The sequence below is a fragment of the Macaca nemestrina genome, chromosome 16 (genome assembly GCF_043159975.1).
Source record: "Macaca nemestrina isolate mMacNem1 chromosome 16, mMacNem.hap1, whole genome shotgun sequence".
NCBI lineage: Eukaryota > Metazoa > Chordata > Mammalia > Primates > Cercopithecidae > Macaca > Macaca nemestrina.
In genome coordinates this window covers 31,384,202-31,408,004 of record NC_092140.1, presented here as the reverse complement: position 1 = coordinate 31,408,004, position 23,803 = coordinate 31,384,202, and the positions used below count along the sequence as shown (strand labels likewise).

Here is a 23,803-nt window from a genome sequence, read left to right as displayed (position 1 = left end):
TGGCTTTTGAGGGGATTCTCAAACTAAGAGTACAGAATATCAGAATATAATCTTGAACTGCATTTGAAGTGCATTGTACTATATTGACATCTAATTTTGGTTTTAATTCTTTAATGATGTGGCTAGTAAAACCATGCATCAAGTGCTAGTTTCTGATGGAAAATATAAAAATAATAGGAAAATCTTGACATAATGTAGTGGAATTAATTCAAAGACACCATGAGATGAAAATGCTACCTTATACACCATGGAATACTATGCAGCCATAAAAATGAATGAGATCATGTCTTTTGCGGTGACATTGATGAAACTGGAAGCCCTTATCCTTAGCAAACTGACGCAAGAATAGAAAATCAAACACATGTTCTCACTTATAAGTGGGAGTTGAACAATGAGTACACATGGACACAGGGAAGGAAATGAAACACACTGGGGCCTGTTGCAGGGGTGAAGACAGGGGAGAGAGAACATTAAGAAAAATAGCTAATGCATGCTGGGCTTAATACCTAGTTGATGGGATAATAGGTGCAGCAAACCACCATGGCAATTTACCTATGTAACAAACCTGCACATGCTGCATATGTACCCTGAAACTTGAAATAAAAATGAAAAAAAAAAATGCTACTTTACCTCTACCTTGCTTTACTAAACAAGGTCCAAAGTTAATGACTATGAAATTAATTGATTATAATGGCACGGGAATCTTCAAACAAACAGACAAACAAACCAACCACTTATTTTTGGTACAGGGAGAATTATGACATAAAGAACTAAAAATGGAAATAATATCCATATTCTCAATGGGGTTGAAAGGGGTCAAGTTTAGATAAATAGTGCTAGTACTTATGGCAAGAAATAAAGTCATTAAAATAGACAGCAACCATGGAATGTAATTTGATTTTAGAGAGTAGCCTTAAAACACAGATCTTTTCCACTGTAAATAACTAATCATGTAGTTCCAAGAAACAAAATTTGTAGACAGTCTGACAATGTCTTACTTGAATTGCATAAGCAAAAATAAATCAGAATAATTATCAGCGGTAGACTGAAAATGTTTACTTATATAACAAGTTCTTTTTACCTTATTAGTTGATGTTCGTACTTACATGCAGTGATCAAGACTTAAAATAACCTGAGAGCAGTCACCAAGCCCTCTAGCATAATCAGGTCTCAGTTAGATTACGTTAGCAGTGTTGCCTACGCATGAGATGGTAATTTATTTTTCTTTTTAACTTACTTTCATTAAGCCAGATAGGAGTAAAGAAATAACTCCAGGTAAATATTAAAAATAAATGCAGATATACTTGGTATTTTTATAACTATTTGAGGTGTAGCCATAGTAATAATTTTGAAGTGTTAATATTTTTGTCACATTTATATTGCAAGACAAAACTTTAGAAATATTCAAATGTATAGATTAATATTATTTAGTTTTAATGTAAGTTAAGAAAATTTTATCAAATTTGGGTCAACACTGAAATATTTAAACACTTTAACAGATTTTTTAATTGAATAAAATTATCTTTTGGCCGGTTGCAGTGGCTCATGCCTGTAATCCCAGCACTTTGGAAGGCCGAGGTAGGAGGATCACCTGAGATCAGGAGTTTGAGACCAGCCTGGCCAATATGGCAAAACCCTGTCTCTACTAAAAGTACAAATATTAGTTGGGCGTGATGGTGCACACCTGTAAGCCCAGCTATTTGGGAGGCTGAGGCAGGAGAATCACTTGAACTTGGGAGGTGGAGGTTGCAGTGAGCCGAGATTGCACCACTGCACTGCAACCTGGACCAAAGAGAGAGACTCCATCTCAAAAAATAAAATAAAAATAAAAATAAAATTATCCTTAAAATTAAAACACCTGTGGATAATCTCGCCGGGCACAAAAATTGTATATCATTGAAATACATGGAAACCCTCTGAACCTTCCCCTAGTATTCAACTAAGGTGTATACAGAAATATTTTGTTGCTACACTGTGTCCAGGCAAATGGAAATGGAAAAACATCATGGAGTACTGTGCAGTTCAATCAAGCTAATGATTTCTGGACAGTTAAAACTACAGTCTCTCATTGAGACTAGAGAATATATAGAATCATATGAAAACATGAATTTGGATCAAATTTAACTTTAGCTTATATTAAATAAATCCCTGAAATGATCCAAAGTTATTTAGAAAAATTTTGGTTTTATATTTGTCATACACACTTTAACAATGGATCTAATTCTCACATTAGTTTGGAGTATTCAAAAGCAATACTGACTCTCCAGAAAAATCTGATTAATCGGTGTCATCATAAAAAAATAAGTACATAAGTGAGAATTGTGTGGGTTGATTTCTACTCCATCTCCTTTCAATTACCACTTTGGCAAGTGTGAAAAACTGATAGGTTTTAAAAAAATGACTCCAGATTATAGTAACTTAATCAAGTAGAGTCTCTAATGCTGACTGCTCTTTTAGAAGATTGCTCTTTTAGAGTAAAGCAACATCTTCAGAATGTAGTACATATGTGACTAAAAAAGATTTTCCAATTTTATTTCCACTGTTTCTGAAAAATTATTGAACTTAAATTTGATATTGTCTATGGCACGATGTAGAGACTAATAATTTATGGCATGATGTAGAGACTAATAATTTAATTACATTATTTCAAAAGAGAATAGGCAGTTGCTGCAATGCAGTTTGTCCAATATAAAACTGTGTTTTTAAAAATTCAGCTTACATTGGTATATAGTATTATCACATGATGTTTTATATTTTAAAAATTCATGTTTACATTTTAGTCTTTTGTGTGTGGTTTATTTTTGATCATATGTATTATATATTTGAATATTAATATTTTTATTAAACTAGATTATGGATTTATATATTAATTCAAATATGTTTGCTGATTACCTGCTATATCAGTCACAGTTTTTATTTTAGAGTTACATGGGTTTGACTTTTGTAGCTTAAATTCTTGGACTAAGAGAATAAAATAAAAGGGAAAAAATAGGGGCTGGTCATGGTGGCTCACGCCTGTAATCCCAGTACTTTGGGCAGCTGAGATAGAAGGCTGACTTGGGGCCAGGAATTTGAGACCATCCTGGGCAACATACTGACACCATATCTCTATAAAAAATAAAAACATTAGGTGAGCATGGTGGCCCACGCTTGTAGTCCCAGCTACTTGAGGGACTGAGTTGGGAGGATTGCTTTAGTCGAGGAGTTCAAGGTTGCAGTGAGCTGTAATTGAACCACTGCATTCCAGCCTTGATGACAGGGCAGGGCCCTATCTCAAAAAAAAAAAAAAAAAAAAAGAGAGAGGGAAAAGTAAACAGTGCAATTTCAAGTAACAGTCGGTGCTGTGGAGAAAAACAATCAGAATAAAGAGCCAGTAAGGAATGTCTGCAGAAGGCCATGTGTTTCTAATAAAACATACTATGTTTTTTGAGAAAGTGATGTTTAAAAATTAATCTGTGCATATCTATGGGGAAAGCACTTCATGATAATTGGCAGCAAGCTCAAAAACTTTGAGGTGAAAGTAAATTTGGCATTTTCTTTGTGTGTGTGCATGTGTGTGCATGTGTGTGTGTGTTTGTGTGTATATGTATTTATTAAAGTAAACCAGTCACCAAACATAGTGGACTGGCCTAAGGCACCAATAAACTAATATTGAGAACCGAAAACATTGAAGGTAACAGGTAGAGAGAATCAACAACCTTTACTGTACGAAGAGGAGAAAAAATTAGTGCGTTCACATTTATAACATATAATTACCTTGCTAAAGTCTTTAAAGTACCTACTGACCTTGGTTTATATAGGCAATTTCAAGGAAGAAATAGAAGTAGCACACCTATGGTGACTAGCATAGAGAAGAGATCCTTATGAAGAGGAAGACTCTAGCAATAACTTTGGCAGGTTTCTTTTTTTTTTTTTTTTTTGGAGACGGAGTCTCGCTCTGTCACCCAGGCTGGAGTGCAGTGGCACAATCTTGGCTCATTGCAACCTCTACCTCCTGGGTTCAAGGGATTCTCCTGCCTCAGCTTCCCAAGTAGCTGGGACTACAGGCACGTGCCACCACGCCCGGCTAATTTTTTGTATTTTTGGTAGAGACAGGGTTTTACCATGTTAGCCAAGATGGTCTCGATCTCCTGACCTCATGATCCTCCCGCCTCAGCCTCCCAAAGTGCTGGGATTACAGGTGTGAGCCACTGCACCCAGCCTGGCAGGTTTTTTTAATGGTATATTTGTGTGTGTGTGTGTGTGTGTGTGTGTGTGTGGTTTTACAAAGCATTAATCTAATGTTATAAGGAGCCATTGAAGGATCTAGAGCAAGACACTGACATGATATGCACAACATAACATCACACAAGTTGTTTTGGAGAATAGACTATAACAAAGGTAAAGTCACAACAGGTAATGAGTGTTAACAGAAATGTAGATAAAAGGTAAAGAGATTGGTTAGGGTCAGGGATGTTGATGTCTTGGGAATGGGTTTGGTATTGGAGGGGGTGATGCAGCAGTTAAAGAAATATATTTAATAGAGCTGATCACTAGCTAATGAGATGTGAATTGTGAGGTGAGAAAAAAATAAAGGATAACTTCAAGGTTTTAAAATTGAGTTTGAAAAAATGGCTAATATTGTTGAATACGTTTTATGTGCACGTTAGCCAAACGCATACACTCTTCTGCAAAATGCTGTGTTTGTCTTCAGCCCATTTTCTGATTTAACTGTTATTCATCTAATGTTAAGATGTGAGATCTCTTTATACAATTTAAATACCAGTCCTTTGTCATGTATGTGGTTTTCAAATTACATTTTTATTCTGTGACTTGTATTTTCATCTTTTGCAGAGTCTCTTTTGTGGAAGAAATGTTTCTATTTTCATAAGATCTAGCTTATTTACTTTATGAATCATGATATTGTTGTCAAGTCTAGGAAAATAACACATTGTAATCTCATTTACAATAACTACAAATAAAATAGAATACCTAGGAATTAACCAAAGATGTGAACAATCTCTACAATGAAAATTATAAAACACTGATGAAAGAAATTGAACAGGACAAAAAAAACTAAGATATTCCATGTTCATGGGTTGGAAGAAATGTTCATACTACCTAAAGTAATCTACAGATTCAGTGCAATCCCTATCAAACTACCAATGATATTCTTTACATAAATGAAAAAAAAAAATCCTACAACGTATATGGAACTACAAAATACCAAAATAGGGAACTACAAAATACCAAAATAGCCAAAGCTATCCTGAGTAAACAAAACAAAACTTGCAATCATATTATATGACTTCAAATTATGCTACAAAGCTGTAATAACCAAAACAGCATAGTGCTGGCATAAAAATAGACACATGGACAAATGGAACAGAATAAGTAACAAATCTATATATCTCCTGTAAAGTCATTTTTGACAAAGGTGCCAACAACATACATTTGGGAAAAGACTGTTTCTTCAATAAATGGTGCTGGGGAAAGTAAATATCTATAAGCAGAAGAATGAAACTAGGCCCCTATCTCTTGCCATTTGCAATAATTAATTCAAAAATGGACTAAAGACTTAAATCTTGTTGGGAGCAAGCTCCCCAAAATCTGGTCATAAACTGGCCCCAAGACTGGCCATAAACAAAATCTCTGCAGCACTGTAACAAGTTCATAATGGCCCTAATGCCCACGCTGGAAGGTTGTGGGTTAATGGAAATGAGGGCAAGGAACATCTGGCCCAACCAGGGCGGAAAACCGGAAAACCGCTTAAAGGCATTCTTAAGCCACAAACAACAATAGCATGAGGATTTATGCCTTAAGGGCAGGTTCCTGCTACAGTTAACTAGCCCAACCTATTGCTTTAATTAGGCCCATCCTTTCGTTTTCCATAAGGGATACTTTTAGTTAATTTAATATCTATAGAAACAATGCTAATAACTGGTTTGCTGTTAATAAATATATGGGTAAGTCCCTGTTCGGGGCTCTCAGCTCTGAAGACTGTGAGACCCCTGATTTCCCACTTCACACCTCTATATTTCTGTGTGTGTATCTATAATTCCTCTAGTGCCGCTGGGTTAGGATCTCTCCGACCGAGCTGGTCTCAGCAAGTGGTGTCCATTCGTGGGGGCTCGAATCCAGATCGAAGGGTCGCGGGAGGGACAGTTGGAATGGAAAACTAGCTGGAGGACACCTGAGTACTCTTAAAGGAATCCCCGTGATGAGTAAGAAGGGGAGCTCGGAAGCATCAGGGTAGCAATGGGACAGGTTTGGGGTCTGGTTCATTTCACCTTGGAACTTTTTCACACTGATGACAAGGAGGAACAAGAGTATAGCGAAGTTACAGAAGAGGTTACAGAGCATGTTTATGTGCCAGCTAAAGCTAAAGTGGCAAAGGAAGGAGAGGTTCATCCCTACCCTTCTGCACCCCCTCCATATTATTTTGAAGAAAATGACCCTGCAGATCTTTCTTTTCTGGAGGACACTGGGCAAAAAGTAGTTGCCCCAGTGACTGTTTGAGCAGCGCCTCAAGCAACGGCTCTTAGTTCTATTTAGACAGGAATTCAGCAAGATAGACAAGAGGGTGATTTAGAGGCTTGGCAGTTCCCTGTTAGAATACAACCCCCCAGATCAACAGGGAAATATTACAGCTACATTTGAGCATTTCCTTTTATATTACTCAAAGAATTAAAACAAGCAATAAGTCAGTATGGATCAGGTTCTCCTTTTGTAATGAGACTGTTAAAGAATGTTACTGTTTCTAGTCAGATGATTCCTACTTACTTACTGGGACGCTCTTACTTGAGCTTGTCTAACTCCTGCTCAGTTCCTACAATTTAAAACTTCATGGGCAGATGAAGCTTCCATTCAGGCTGCTCGCGATGCCCAGGCCCAACCTCAATTTAATATAACTGCAGACCAACTTTTGGGGGTTGGCGGCTGGGCTGTTTTAGATGCACAAGTGGACATTCAGGATGATGCCATGGAACAGCTTAGAGGAGTGTGCATCAGAGCTTGGGAAAAAATCACTTCAGGTGGGGAATAATATCCTTCCTTTAGTGCTATAAAACAGGGACCCAGAGAACCATACATTGATTTAATAGCTCAGTTACGGGAGTCTCTTAAAAAGATGATTGCAGATTCGGCTGCTCAGGATACAGTATTGTGGTTATTAGCTTTTGACAATGCTAATCCTGATTGTCAGGCTGCTCTGCAACCTATCAGAGGGAAAGCACATTTAGTTGATTATATCAAGGCCTGTGATGGTATCAGAGGTAATCTGCATAAAGCTACCTTGTTGGCACAGGCAATGGCAGGACTGAGAGTGGATAAAGGAAATACTCCATTTCCTGCAGCTTGTTTTAACTATGGGAAGCATGGTCATACTAAAAAATAATGTAGAAAAAAATTACCAAGTCAGGCCGCCAGATAGGGGAAAAAGGAAAACTGTTGAGCCTGAAATATGTACAAAATGTAAAAAAGGAAAACACTGGGCTAGTCAGTATCACTCTAAGTTTGATAAAGAAGGGAAACTGATTTTGGGAAATGCCATGAAGGGCCCGTGCTGGGCCCTGTTCTAAACCGGGGCGTTTCCAGCTCAGGCCATTCCTTCACCCCTGTACAATGTCTGTCCCCCACCACAGCTGGTAGTGCCACAGTAGATTTATGCTGCACAAAAGCTGTGAGCCTTCTGCTTGGGGAACCCCGGCAAAAGGTCCCAACAGGAGTCTGTGGACCTTTGCCAGCAGGGACAATAGGATTACTTTTAGTAAGGTCTAGTGTAAATTTAAAAGGCATACAAATACATACAGGAGTCATTGATTCAGATTACAACGGGGAAATTCACATTGTTATATCTACTTCTGTTCCCTGGCGAGCAGAGCACAGCACAGCTCCTGATTGTGCCATATGTGGGAATGGGAAAAAGTGAAATAAAATGAACAGGAGGATATGGAGGCACAAATAAACAAGGCAAAGCAGTTTAATGGGTAAATCAAATTACTGATAAACATCCTATGTGTGAAATAACTATTCAAGGAAAGAAATTTAAAGGTTTGGTAGATACAGGAGCAGACATTTCAATCATTTCTCTACAGCACTGGCCGTCCTCGTGGCCAATTCAACTGCTCAATTTAACATAGCTGGAGTTGGTAAAGCTGCTGAAGTATATCAAAGTAGTCACATTTTGCACTGTGAAGGGCCCGATGGACAACCTGGGACTATTCAACCAATTATAACTTCTGTACCTATAAATTTATGGGGAAGAGATTTATTACAACAATGGGGAGCACAAGTTCTAATTCCAAAAGAAATATATAGCCCTGAAAGTCAATATACAATGCATGAAATGGGGTATGTTGCTGGTACAGGACTAGAAAAAAGTTTGCAAGGTTTGAAAGAACCGCTTCAAGTGGAAAAACAAAGTTCCCACCAAAGATTAGGAAAAAATTTTTGATGGCGCCATTGTTAAGCCTCCAGAACCTATACCATTAAAATGGTTAACAGATAAGCCAATTTGGATAGAACAATGGCCTCTAAGTAAAGAGAAACTGGAGGCTTTAGAGAAATTAGCTACTGACCAATTAGAAAATGGGCACATACCTCCAACATTTTCTCCTTGGAATTCTCCATTTTTCATAATTAAGAAAAAATCTGGTAAATGGAGAATGTTGACTGACTTAAGAGCCATCAATTCAGTTACACAACCTATGGGAGCATTACAGCCAGGATTGCCTTCTCCTGCTATGATTCCAAAAAATTGGCCTTTAAAAGTCACAGATTTAAAAGACTGTTTCTTTACTATCTGTTTAGCTGAGCAAGACTGTGAACGTTTTGCATTTACAATTCCTGCAGTAAACAACCTGCAGCCTGCTAAGCGTTTTCATTGTTTTGCAGATGGGTCTAGTAATGGTAAAGCTTCTTATTCTGGATCAAAAAGTAAAGTTTTCCAGATGTCCTATACTTCAGCTCAAAAAGCGGAGCTTGTAGCTGTAATTGAGGTGTTGACCGCTTTTGATATGCCTATTAATGTGATTTCTGATTCTTTATACGTGGTTCATTCCACACAGTTAATTGAAAATGCTCAGTTACAATTTCATACAGATGAACAACTGCTGACAAAAACAAAAAAGGAGGAAAAATAGGGATTACAGGACAGCCCATACACAATTGAGTCTAGCATTATTTGGTGAAAAGATCCAATAACAAAAAGTTGGGAAATAGGTAAAATAATAACTTGGGGTAGAGGTTATGCTTGTATTTCTCTAGACCAAAATCAACAGCCTATTTGGATACCATCAAGACACCTGAAAACTTATCATGAGCCGGATGCTGAGGAAGAGACTCAGGGAGGATCTTGAGGACCCCCCGGTTGCAGCCATGTTGAGACTGACCCTGAGAAGGACCCCAAGGGTCACGAGCAACACCTGTTGAACACAGCCACAGGGGACAGATCAAGAAGCTGTCACAGATGGCAGAAGAAAACCTAATGAAAACGGGACAACCAGCCACAATGGATAATTTAATGGTAGCTATGATAGCAGTTATCACCACTGCAGTGAGTATTCCTTCAATAAGGGCTGGTAATAATGTCTGGATGCAATCACTCTATGACACATTTACACATGCTTTCTGATCACAGCATTTGCCATAATATCTCTCAGTCTGCATGCCATGGCCACACTATGTTCAGATGATCTGAACAAATGGTCAGATGGTAGAAATGTTAAGAAGTACGGCAAAAGTTCCTATTATCTGGAACCATGGCGGTATAGTGGCACCTCAACCTCAAATGATATAGCCTGCTCTAGGAGCTAAACATAAGGATTTGTGGAAACTATTTAATGCTCTTAATAAGATCAAAATTTAGGAAAGAATAAAAAAAGCATCTAGAAGGACACTCTACAAACTTGTTTTTGGACATAGCAAAATTAAAAGAACAAATATTTAAAGCATCCCAGGCACACCTGACCTTAATGCCAGGAACTAGAGTTCTTAAAGGAGCTGTGGACAAATTAGCAGCTAGTAACCCATTAAAATGGATAACAACATTTGGAAGCATTGTGATTTCAATGATGATTGTGCTTTGAATCTATGTTGTTTGTCTTTGCATAGTCTGAAAATGAGGATCCTGGCTCCTGTGAGAAGTAGCTCACAGTGACAAAGCTGACCTTGCTTTTATCTCTTTGAAAATCAAAGAAGGGATACAGGTTGCGAGCAAGCCCCCCAAAATCTGGCCATAAACTGGCCCCAAGACTGGCCATAAACAAAATCCCTGCAGCACTGTGACATGTTCATAATGGCTCTAACTCCTGTGCTGGAAGGTTGTGGGTTTACTGGAATGAGGGTAAGGAACACCTGGCCCACTCAGGGCGGAAAAACACTTAAAGGCATTCTTAAGCCACAAACAATAGCATAAGCGATTTATGCCTTAAGGGCATGTTCCTGCTGCAGTTAACTAGCCCAACCTATTGCTTTAATTTGGCCCATCCCTTCTTTTCCCATAAGGGATACTTTTAGTTAATTTAATATCTATAGAAACAATGCTTGACTGGTTTGCTGTTAATAAATACTTGGGTAAATCTCTGTTCGGGATTCTCAGATCTGAAGGCTGTGAGACCCCTGATTTCCCGCTTCACACCTCTATATTTCTGTGTGTGTGTCTTTAATTCCACTAGTGCCGCTGAGTTAGGGAAGCCCGACTGAGCTGGTCTCAGCAAAATCTAAGACCTCAAACTCTAAAAGTACTAAAATAAAACTTTGGGCAAACTCTCCAGAACATTGGACTATGCAAAGATTTCTTGAGTAGTACTGCACAAGCATGGGCATTAAAAGAAAAAATGAATAAGATGACATAAAGTTAAAAAGTTTTTGCACAGCAAAGAAACAATCAACTCTTTGAAGAGCCAACCCATACAATGGGATAAAATATTTGCAAACTCTCCATCTGACAAGGGATTAATAACCAGAATATATAAGTAACAAACAAGTCTGTAAAAAAAATCTAATAATGTTATTAAAAATTGGCAAACTACCTGAATAGACATTTCTTGAAGAAGACATACAAATGGCAAACAGGCATATGAAACAGTGCTCAACATCATTGATCATCAGAGAAAGGCAAATCAAAACTACAATGAGATATCATCTCATCCCAGTTAAAATGTCCTTTATCCAAAAGACGGGCAATAACAAATGCTAGAAAGAATGTGAAGAAAAGGGAATACTTGTACACTATTAGTGGGAATGTCAATTAGTTCAGCCACTCTGAAGAACAGGTTGGAGATTCCACCAAATACTAAAAATAGAACTACCATATGATCCAGCAATCTCATTGCTACTAGGTATATACACAAAAGAAAGGAAATCAGTATATGAAAGAGCTATCTGAACTCCCATGTTTATTCAGACCATCACAATAGCCAAGATTCAGAAGCAATCTTTAAGTGTCCATTAACAAATGGTACTGGCACAAAAACAGACACATAGATAATGCAACAAATGGATTAAATAAATGTGGTGTCACTGCCCACCTACTGCCATAAATATGCATGTTGTGGCCAAGGGGTGCAGGTGAGGTTGCAGAGTGTGGCCTAATGCCACTGTGTGGAGCATAGGGAGCTATGCTCCTTTTCTTATGCCTGCTCTTGCTGCTGCTACTGTTACTGCAGGTGGATCAGTGGCCCACAAATGCCCCAGTGTGGAGCAAAGTCTAACATTCTCTAGATCCTCATTGGATTTCCTGTTTCCTTCTCCTGAGAACTATTCAACCGTAAAACAGAATGAGATCCTGTCATTTGCAACAACATACATGGAACTGAAGGTCATTATGTTAAGTGAAATCAGCCAGGCACAGAAAGACCATCTTCACATGTTCTCACGTATTTGTGGGAGCTAAACATTGAAACAATTGAACTCATTGAAATAGAGAGTAGAATGATGGTTAACTGAGTCTGGGAAGGGTATTGGGATGCAGGGAAGTGGGAATGGTATGTGAGTACAAAAACATAGTTGTATTGAAAGAATAATGTATAGTATTTGATAACACAATGCCCTGATCAGTGGCCACATACCATGTTTCTAATATTATGTTAATCTGCAAGAGATGCAAGTGAGCTATAACTGGATATATAATATATACATAAACTGGATCCATCTAGTTTTCATAGGGGTAAAACTAGTGAATTAACTAAGGATGTGATATATGGCGCTATCCATCTTTTAGGATGACACAACTTTCTGCCATTCCCTTTGAGATATATTATTATTTCAAATTAAATCCTTGGCTGGGGTCAAAAGTAATTTCAAAGTGTTCTACATAGCATTTGTCATTAAAATAGCTGTTAACCTATAGATCAAGGAATGAATGCTAGGATTCTGCTGAGACAAAATATGCTCTTTCTAATAATACAGCTTTTCCACTTCTCTGAACAATGTGTTTACTTCTTGCACCATTTGCCACGACAGTACTGGTATTTCTACTTCATTTGGTGCCAGTCATCTCTTTAAAAAAGGTTTTAGGTACTGTTATTACTATGGATTGATTCCTTATCCTTTACAGAATGTTGATAACCGTTTTAGGGAAGAATTCTGCCACATAAATACTTAATCATCTAACCTTATGGTCCACCTCGACTGACTTTCAGAATCAAGTTCTGCACATGATTCCCCAGTTCCTGACAATATGCTGCCTATGCCTTGCAGCTTCATCAGTTTATAGTCCTTTTTCTCTTTTGCTAGCCACAATACTTCTGCAGTCTTTTAGTATGACCTTACCACAGTTATCTGTCAGAAAGGGATGTGGAAATAGATCTGGAAGAAGTTTCTATCACCTGTCAAGGCCTAGGCATTTGGGTTTTTTTTTTTTTTTTTTTTTTTTTTGGTGAGAGGGAGTCTTGCTCTGTAGCCCAGGCTGGAGTACAGTGGCGCGATCTCGGCTCATTGCAAGCTCCGCCTCCCGGGTTCCCAGCATTCTCCTGCCTCAGCCTCCAGAGTAGCTGGGACTACAGGTGCCCACCACCACCACGCCTGGCTAATTTTTGTATTTTTAGTAGAGACAGGGTTTCACCGTGTTACCCAGGATGGTCTCGATTGCCTGACCTCGTGATCCGCCTGCCTCGGCCTTCCGAAGTGCTGGGATTACAGATGTGAGCCACCGCGCCCAGCGGCATAGGCATTTGTAAGATAGGAGAAATAGGCTTTAGTAGGGAAGAGTGGGTTACTTCTGTGAGAGTGTATGGTTTAGAAAGATCTTAAGATTTTTAAATATATTCAACCAATATTTCTCAACTCTAAGTCCTATGGACCCACTCCTTCCTAACTAGGGTCAAGACCTACAGTGCCAAGACCTGATATAACTGGCTTGAGTGGTAAGAATGTATCATTCTCTGGAGTTGTGCTAATCTTATAAATAAGTATTGTGCCTGAGAAACTCAGGTTTTTCTATGCCACAGCCACAGGAGATAACTATCTTTATAAGATGCCACGGTAACTTTCTAAATTTAATATTAATTTCAATTGGTTAATACTCATTCTCAATCTTTCACTATTTTTTCTTCAATGCGTTCATGGCACTCAGCAACAGCCATTTTATGTCATTGGCCTCATGCACAGTGCACCTACCACCATGTATTTTCTTCCATCTTCCATTAGCACACTATACCAGGTTACCATCTGCAAAATTTTTAACAATCATATTGCTCTTCTGCATTAGAAACTTTTACTGATTTACTGGCTACAATTAATGAAGTCTACATTGTCAGCATGCTGGTGGGCAATCCAACTCCAAATTTCCATCTGAGAGTCGGCTGTTTTGAGCCACACCTGGAAACAATTATAATAGGCCAATTCCATAGGAAACAGATGCTGGCATAGAGATTTGTGAGCAGGAATTTTACTGAAGAGTGCCCTCAGGATCAATACATGTATATGAGTAGAAAAAAAGCAGAATAGGGCCAAATGTGTTGAACTGCAATGCAGTTACAGCAAAAAACACAACCAATCCCACAAGAAGCTTTGGAGCTGGAATAATACTTCTGAATTGTCCTTCCTAAAGGCAAAAAAACCTGGCATTTACACCCACAGGAATATCGGTTATTAGAGACTTCGACTATGGAAGAGGCAGCTTTCTTACGCTAAATGTAATTCCCAGAAAGGGACATATCTGAGAGTCCAGAACCTGGAAAAAAAAAAAAAAAAAATGTTTCAGGCCTGAAAAGGAAGGATCTTCGAGATGAACCATTGTATTCACTTCCTATACTAATGTCCAGATTTTTTTTTGGACCCATTCATTAAGGATACATTTTTCTCTTCATTACTAATACAGGCATTATTTCACCAGCTACATTAGTAATCCATTTGTGTCACTCAAGCTGGTTTCTGTTAAACCAACAATGTGCCTTAAATCTCAGTGGCTTAAGTAATAAAAATATGTTTCTTATTTGTGACATGTATCCAGAATGTCTTATTAGAGGGTTTTTCTCATGTTAATCATTCAGGGGCCCAGGCCAAAAGAGAATATATTTGCTTGGGATATTAGGTTATTATAATAGAAGATGGAGGATGGTAAACTGTATATTGATTACAAAACTTTCACTTTGAAATAAAATGTTATTTTTTGCTTCTTTATTGAACAAAGCAGCTTTCATGGCTACTCAAATTTTCACAGAAGCCAGCAATGAAATCTTACTATGTAAACCAAAATTATAATAAACAGTTGATCCATGAGCAACTTTACTGAATAAAATTGCTTGACACCTTTGAGGCTAGACTCTAGTCTCTTACTTTCTTTATCTTCTAATTCCTCATAATCATTTCATCCTAACTTAGCCACACCCCTAATGGGTAAATATGGAAGATCTTTTTTATTTCTAATAATTGCATCACTTCTACAATCTTGATTTTAAGTGTTCTTTACTCATACCTCAATCTCCTCTCTTAAAGCTTACATATCTAGCAGACATCTCAGCAATCATTTATCCCATCTAAATGTCCAGATCATTCACTGTAACCTCTTACCCAACTTGCATTCCATGAAGCAAACCAAAAGTATCATTCAATTATTGTACCACTCAGCCTCTCCACTGAACTCTCCTAGAAAACCTCACCTATGTTATTTCTGCAAAAGAGGAGCTGCATTTTTTATTGAACAACAGCAACAAGGAACATTGAAAGTTTTAAAAAATTTTAAATATCACCACGAATTTATAGAACAGAAACTTTTCTAAGCACTTTAAATATATAAACAAATTTACTCATTACAAAAATGTTATGCTGTATTACTACTATTGCCACAAATTTACAGAGAGAAAAATGAGGTTGGTGTTAAATAACTTGTGTCAGTTAACAGTGAACCCAAAGAGAAACACAAGCAACATTTTCTCAAACTGGATATTCTAATCTCTAATTTCTCCATTAAAAATATATTTGTCAGTTAATTCACTCACAGTTTTCAGATTCTACTCTTTTTTTTCTATAATATTCATTGTCTTCTCAATTTCAGCCATTTACTTGCTATTCATTTCACCAAGAAAACAGATGTAATCATGTGAGATCAAAGTCATGTTTTCCAATGTATACAATCTATATAATCTGTCTACTTTCACATCATGTGTCTTCTATGGTGCTAATTTTTAAAACTGTTCCACCCATCTACATCCAATTCTTTCCTCAGTAAAACTTTTTACTTTCATGCACTACTCAGGGAATTTTGTGCTGCATTTATTCTCTCTCTGTCCTATGTTGTGATTTATTTTTCAGTTTTCTGGATTATACTTTATACCCTTTACTGGATCATTTTTTTAAGCTTAAACAGGTGCCCTAATATATCACATTTAAAAAGTAACAAACATTTACCTTGATGATGTACCTTTATATAACTACTACGTTATTTCTCTGTTCCAATTTTCAGCAAAAACGTTAAAATAGTTCTCTTAACCTACTGCTTCACTATCTCCTATCCCAGTACAACCCCGCCCTGCATTATCTCATTGTGCTCAAAGCAGAAATTTGTGTATACAATTGTCCTGAACAAAATCACAAATGGAAAAACCAGAGTTGAGTGAAGTGGGGCTTGAAATATTAATAGTTGTTACTATTTTTATTTAGCAATCTCAATTTGGGATTTTTTTTTTTTTTTTAAATAAAAATATGTGACTGGGCGTGGTGGCTCATGCCTGTAATCCCAGCACTTTGAGAGGCCGAGGCAGGAGGGTCACAAGGTCAGGAGTTGAAGACCAGCCTGACCAACATAGTGAAACCTGTCTCTACTAAAAGTACAAACAATTAGCCAGGTGTGGTGGCAGGCACCTGTAATCCCAGCTACTCAGGAGGCTGAGGCAGGAGAATCAGTTGAATCAGGAAGGCAGAGTGAGTCAAGATTGCGCCACTGCACTCCAGCCTGAGGGACAGTGTGAGACTCTGACTCAAAAAAATAAAAAAATAAAATAAAATAAAAATATGTAACAGAACCAGTGTTCATAAATGACAAAATGAACTTGAGTTGAAGAAAGTCTATCCTATTCAGAGAGAGGTATACTTTACAGTTTATAACAGACTCCCTGGTGGAGGAGGGATATAGTTTCCCAATCTGGCTCTGGTCTTCTGAATCAGGGACAATGATTACAACAGAGGCAGTTCAGCCCCTTTGTAACCCAGAGGCTGATTGATTTGCTCTCTATCAAGGAATGAGTAGATTATCTGACTATTGTTATTTCAGTTATCATCCTACAAATCTGGCAATTGATTTTTCTCTTCATAATATAAGTTGACTTTTAGTCAGCTACTTTCGCTTTTAGATGAACCTTTATTAATATTTTTGTGGGAAGTTGGAGATACTGATAAATACTGCTAGTCATATACTATTATAGAAGGAAAGTCACAGAAGTATAATTCAAATGCAAGCAGCACAGATAGAAAAATCAACAATTAGAAGAAATAATTATAAGAAAACAAGACAAACATGAAATATTTTAAATTTGACTTCTATTTTCTTTAAAAATGCATTATATATCAGTGGTATCAAAACTTAGGTATATATCAGACTTACTAGCAACTGTGAAGCATATTAAAGTACATTAGATATTTGTAGTACACATTTCAAATATTCAGAATCTGTGGTTGGGTAATAAATACCCCTATGTAAAAGGACCTCCATACAATGACATAGTGCATAATAGACTATCCAGGCACCAGTCAGCAAAGGAATACTTGTGTTGGCTGCTTTAACTTCCTCAAATACATATTTGTTTGAATTTGGAAATATAAGGAAGTGAAAAATCAAGAGATTAAGTGATAATCTCTTTATATTTTGTTGAGGAAAAGGGACTTTATTTTCAGAATTAATGACAAAAATTTTAACTGCCAACTCATAGAAAGATTTTCAATAAAATAATTTTAAAAGCATTTACATTTCCACAAGCACATTTAGGATGTTTTCCCATGATTAGCAAAGGTATTTAATAACGTATTAAAGATATCATTCATTGTATTCAGACTACGTGAATGTAAAAATCCATTGTGTTCTCTATTCAAACTACTTTCAGGCCTTTCTTCAGTGGGATGTTATATTGTCTATGTATTGACAACACAGACAAATTTACCTCGTTGAGTATCATTAATTATGGCAGATATAGCTGCTGTACAATGAGTCCACATTTTCAAATAGGAGTGTGCTACTTTCTAGAATAATACATAAAGCAAGGAGTCAGCAGTAACAGAGTGCATCAGAAGAAAGAAAAATCTTGACTAAAAGCAACCAGACAAGCCTGTTCACCAAAAAGATTTTCAGGCTTTTGAATATGCAGAGACAATAAAGTTAACAGGGTCATTAATCTTAAAAAATAATGTATGAGCACCTTAGAATGATTGATACTATTAGTATTCAACACAAGGGGAAGATGAATTCAAATGGTAAAAGGAAAGAGTATTATTTTTTATATAACTTAGTATACAAAACATTTACGTGTTAAGCAGAAACTACAAGTTGAAAAATCTTACTATATTGCATTATGTAAATTAATGCATATAAATATTGATGCAATTTATTTCTAAACATTGTGATCATGATAATTCTTATGAACATATATATATATATACACACACACTCAACACTAAACTAAATAAATTCTACTTTAAAAAATAAGTCCACATTATGATATCAGAATGGAATTTTTCAAAGTGCCTCTTGTAGCCATGCTATTACAGAAGCATGTTCATGTCTGAGTGCATTACAAATTACAGAATTTTAAATCAGGTATGACTTAACCCAGTTTTTAAAATGGAGAATTTCCTTTAAACCTCAAATATTGAACTATAAAAAGGATGCTGCATTTTTAGTCAATTGGAGCCAATCTCAAATGAAGACAGGTAAATGTACCTTTGAAATTAATAGTGCTGTGTGCTAAACTGTAGAAACTGCAGATGCCTGCTTTCTATTTGTAATTGACTTATTTTCATCATTATAGGAAGTTATTTTAAATTTTTAATGGATTTAATATTTGATTATTTTAGGAAGAGGACTGCTAAAACATCAATTTTACATAATTACATTTTGTGCAATTCACAAATTATATCTATAAATTTAACAAAATCATTCCATTTACTGAACTCTTTATATTATGTGTTGTTTATTAAGCACTTTATCTATACTGCCTTAGATCGATTCAAACAGGTAAGTCTTATCTTCCCAACTAAACTCTAATTTTTTGAGTGAAATATCTAATCATTTAATTATAATTCCACATGAAATAAGCATTTATTCAGCATAAGCCCTAAGACAGATTCTGAATTGGTTGCTATGGATACAAGCCTAAATAGAGAAATAGACTCTTGCCTTGAGGAGAAAATGTATAGGAGATAGACACATCAGCAAACACATACAATGCCATATAGTGAAAGTTATCGTGGAACTGTGTATGCCAGTTTGAAAATGATCTATTGGGATATATCAGTTATAGCCTTAAAGTCTTTATCATCTTTTATAATGCTCAGCATATAATTACTCATTAGTCTTCACAAAATACACATCAATGGGCAGACTCTCTTTGTTATAAAGATATGGGAAGTTGAAGAAATAGGAAATTCCCACAATTCTTGCCTATTTACCGACATCTTTATAACATTATAAAACATAAATTACTCAAATGCATGTATGTGTATGTAACCAAAATCACACACGCACATATATATATATATATACACTTCTAGTTATTATTCCATTAGATAGAGTGTATGGTTAAAATACAATATGAAATAAAACACAGCAAAAGGCATTTTTATGTTTTTCTAAAAGTTTGAAAACTGTTTTCCTGGATATGAATCTATTGTTAGCTAAATATCCACTCACAAACATTTAGGTTGGTCAGAGAAGATAAAATAAACCTACTTTCTTTGTTTATAAAATGGAATTCCTTGTTACATTTGCTGCCTGCATTAACTATGGAATTTATAAAAACAAAACAACAATTGAACAAACAATGCCTACACAGCAAGTTAAAAATATGAGGTTTGGAAATAGTTTTAAATGTTTTCCAGCTGTAATTATTTAACTTTTAAAAAGCTGACCTATTCATTTTTAGTATGTTTTTGATTGAAGACATTCAATAAAAGTTTTATCATTGAATGGTTATGCATAAACACTTACATCTTTATTTCCCCTGAAAAAGTTTTAATACTGTTTACTATTCATGATAAAAGTTTTTCAATCTCAAAGCAAACACGAATTGACTTAAATGCATAGCTGAAAATCTGATGCCAATATTTGAATTACCATTTATTTATTCTAGCAGAAGAAATGTTTTCTTGATAAACATTGCTTCTTTGAGTAAAAATAAATTGAGGAGACAGAGCTGAAAGTTCAGTGAGAAAAAGTTAAAAATTACAACACAGAATACTGGAGAGGCTTCACAAAGAGATAACCTGGCATATCTAAAAGGGGTTTGAATACTGATCGACACAACTATTTGAAGAGTTTCTTGGTAGTTGCCCACGACTAAGTAAAAACAATGAACAAACAAACAAATCTAAAAATATTAACAAACAAAACCAGTGTTCATACAAACTGGAGAAAATGCCTATTTCTATCAGTCAAACTATTAAAACCTAATGATTTGTATAATATTTGCTGGTTTGAATGACTGTGTCTCCTGAAAAATCAAATGTTAAATTCTAACCCCCGAGGTGATGGTGTAAGGAAATGATGACTTTGGGAAGTGATTAGGTCATGAGGGTGGAACCCTCAATGAAATTAGTGACTCTGATAAAAAGGGATCCTAGAGAACTGCTTTGCCCTTTTAACCGTGCAACGACACAGCAAGAAGACAGTGTATGTAAACTGAAATTGTGCCCTCACTAGACCCTGAATCTGAAGACATCTTCACCTTGGAAATCCCTGCCTCCAGAACTGTGAGAAATAAATTCCTGTTGTTTATAAAATACCCAGTTTATGGTATTTTTTTTTATAGAAGCCTGATCAGAATAAGACAGTATTAGATAGAATATTCAGGAATGTCTTGCCTCCATTGTTGGCCCCCCATACTGAGCTCTAATCTACACTCACCTAAAAAATTATAAAATCATAATAAACCTGAAAAAGTCAAACTCTCAATTGCATCCCAGCACAAATATTACCGATGTTTATTTAAAAAGTTATGTCAAGCTCCTAAAAAGCTAAAATCCACAATTCTGCTAACATTTCTCTTTATCCAAATATCTGCTAAAATTTTACTCATACAATATACATAGCATTATGTAGACATGGCTTGATTCAATCATGTAAATTATATATTAATTACTCTTTACTTTTGCATGTATCCTTAGAAAGAGACAGCTTTGTATGCAGCGTGTAACTTTGCTACCAAAGGTAATAAACTCTGATATCTCATAGATAGTAATAGTATCCACAATATGTGTGTGAACAATCAAAGCATAATTGGGCCATTAGTTTAAAAATATAGGAACTGTGGAAAATGATGATAAGTATTCAACCAAAAATTAAAAGAATTAGGAGATGATTTGAAGTGGAGGGGAGTACATAAGCTAGCTCTGAGGAGTTAACAGTATTATTTAGTAAAAGATAGTAAGAGTGTGATCTAAGAAACTGAAAGTAGAGAAAATTGAAGTGTTTATTCCTATTTATGGCTATAGTATTTAATGTAAGTGAAATAGTGATGGCAACAGTGGCCCACCTGGATCAGCCACTGCCAAGATGCCAGTTGCAGTGGGGCAGGCTCAGGCTGGGCTCCACACCTCATGGAGCCAGCAGGAGCCAGGAACAGAGAGGAGCCCTGCCTTCCTGGGCACAGCTGTAACCACCCATGTCATGGCTGTGGATCCAGGCCTTCCTGTGCTCTTGGGGTCCAGGAGCAGGCAGGAGACCTGCCTGCCCAGGCACAGCTGCAGCCGTCCAGGCTGCAGCTGCAAACACAGGCATTTCTGCACTCTCGGGGTTCTGGATAGGCCCCACCTTCCTGTGCAGGCTTGGAGGTATCTGGTCCCACTGCCTTTCTGTTCAGGCTTGGAGGTGTCTGCTCTTCCAGCTTGCAGAGCCCACTCTGATCTTGGAGCAAGGTTGGGGCTGAGCCCAGTCTGCACATGCTCAAGCAGTACTGACACATTAGGCCCCTGCCATCTCTGCTCTCTCCAGACTTTGGGTTTCAATGAGCACAGGAGGGAGGATGAGGGGAACCTGAAGGCAGCTCAGCACTGGCCTACAGGTGCCCCTTGGCATGAATAGCCTGGGCACCATGAATAGCAGCGGGATGCAGACGGGCTTCTGGGTGGACAGGGTTGGGTCCCTGGTGAAGTTCAACCTTCAAGCTGGGGAGGGCCTGAAGCCTTTGGCCTGGGCTGTCAGTCCCACAGACCAGAATGGGGACCTGTGGTTCTTTTCTCAGGCCCACCCATGGCTGCTCATAGACCAATCAGTGCTCACCTCCTACACTGTGAGGCTCATAAAAGCCCTGGACTCAGCCAGACTTGAGATGATGGGATATCCAGCTGCGGAGAGGAGCTACCCACTCCAGGATCTCCTCTCTGCAGAGAGCCGAACACTTGATGGGATGACCTGCCTAAGGAGAGAAGCCACCCATTCCAGAGTCTCCTCTCTGCTGAAAACTGAACATTTGTCAGGACACCCTGCCTGCACAGAGGAGCTAGCCAATGTGGGTCTCCTCTGAATTGTTCTATCACACAATAAAGCTCCTCTTTGCCTTGCTTACCATCCACTTATCCATGTACCTCATTCTTCCTGTATGCAGGACAAGAACTTGGGGCCCACCAAATGCTGGGGTTAAAAGAGCTGTAACACAAACAGGGCTGAAACACACCCCTTGCTCATCACATTGCAGGCAACTAGAAGGAGGTAAAAAAGGAGGACAGAAGAACTTTGCCTCTTCAGGGACCCCAGACCTAGGAGTTTCTCAAGTCAGTGCTGTGACACCCTTTTTGGGGCTCTGTGGTTCCTGGCATCTCCAAGCTTCCGGGCACTACTGCCTTCCCTAGCACCAGCTGTGGAAGATGCTTGTGGTCCCCTCGACCCTCCATGCCTGGCTCACCCTTGGCAGGCATGGGATCCCGGCTGCTAATGCAAGCCAAGGGCAGGCTACCAGGATGAGTGAGTAGAATGAGCCCAGCAAACCTGAGTGAAACTCAGGCAAAGGCACCACTGGCCACAGAGGTTTCTGGCTGGCACAGTGATATTCCAAGGATTCTGTGACAATAATAGAATTATTTTGAAAGCAAAGCTGATAAGTTCTTTCTCATGCAAAGAAAAATCCTGCAATCATAGTTATCTTGATTTTTCCCGTATATGTTTTGGGCAAAAAAATCAAATAAAAGTTTACCTTACTTTATTTTGCTTTGGTTTGGTATGCTTCACACACATTGTGTTTTTTACAAATTGCAGGTTTGTGAAAACCCTGTCAAGCAAATCTGTGGGCAGGATTTTTGCAATAGCATGTGCTTATTTCATGAATCATTGAAACATTTTGGTTATTCTTGCAATGTTTCAAACTTTTTCATTATTATTATATTTTTGTTATATAATATTATATCTGTGATTGGTAATCTTTGATGTTACCATTGTAATTGTCTAAGAGTGACACAAACCTCTCCCAATAAGATGGCTAACTTAATTGATAAATGTGTGTATTCTGACTGTTCCATCAACCCACTTTTCCTCATCTTTGTCTCTCTTCTTGGTCCTCCCTATTTCCTGAGATACAAAAATATTGAAAATTGGCCAGTTTATAATGCTACAACTGTTTTTAAGTGAAAGAAATAATCATACTTTTCTCCCTTTAAATAAAAAGCTAGAAATTATTAAGTTCAATGAAGAAGGCGTGTTGAAAGAAAAACAGACAGAAGAAAGGGAACAATGATTGGGAGCTGAAAATAGCAAAAAGTTTCAGTGAGAGAGGGGGGTCTGAGTTACTTACAAAGAAATTTACACCGTGTTAGATGAAGAAGGTTGACAAAATAGCTTTGTGGTTAATACAGAGGTATGAAGTTTTTTTTTTTTTTCTTCCCAGTAGATAACCTAAGTTTTTTCACCTGCTTCTAATCCAATCTATTTAGTAACTGGTATTAAACTGTGTACCCATTCGTATACAGGGGTACTCCCTTATGCTTGGTTTTGCTTTTTGTTGTTTGTTATTTGATGTCAACTGCAGTCCAAAAAGATCAAATGGAAAATTTCAGAAATAAACAAGTCACAAGTTAAAAATAATAATAATCAAAAAGAAGATTGGAAAGCTAAGTAAGCAAACTGTAACTACTTGGTTGTGTTATGAGAAGGCTCATTTAAATTAAATTAAATAACCAATTGTAA

The 23,803-nt window shown here is 37.2% G+C and overlaps 1 long non-coding RNA gene across 1 annotated transcript in view; it reads left to right on the top strand.

The window, feature by feature from the left end:
• Positions 1-23,803, top strand: part of LOC139359209 (uncharacterized) — a 68,415-nt gene that overhangs the window by 23,744 nt on the left and 20,868 nt on the right. The gene's annotated exons all lie outside the window — the stretch shown is intronic.